Below are 358 nucleotides of genomic sequence, written 5' to 3' on the forward strand. Positions count from 1 at the left end.
CCAAGATGGCGGTGGGCAGGTCAGAGGTATTGGGAGTGGGCGTGGCTTGTCCCTTAAAGCGACAGGAAAGCACAACACCCAGTCTCCTGACAACTAAAGATGGCTTTCCCACTCTGGCGCTGGAAGGTCCCTAACTACTGGGACCTTCCACCAATCAGCCCATACTAATCTTTCTCCCATGAATCAGCCCCAGATTAATCCCTCCTCACTGGAATTCCCCTAAATTCCCTTAAAAGGGAATCCCATCTTAAGGGGTTGCCAAGTGCCACCCCAATGTTGGAATTAATAAAGCACTCTTATTATGTGGCTGTTGGTTCTTCTTTGGGGGCTTCTCTCGGACCATAACACACTGGCTTTT

This window comes from Microtus ochrogaster, chromosome 10 (genome assembly GCF_000317375.1).
Source record: "Microtus ochrogaster isolate Prairie Vole_2 chromosome 10, MicOch1.0, whole genome shotgun sequence".
Lineage (NCBI taxonomy): Eukaryota > Metazoa > Chordata > Mammalia > Rodentia > Cricetidae > Microtus > Microtus ochrogaster.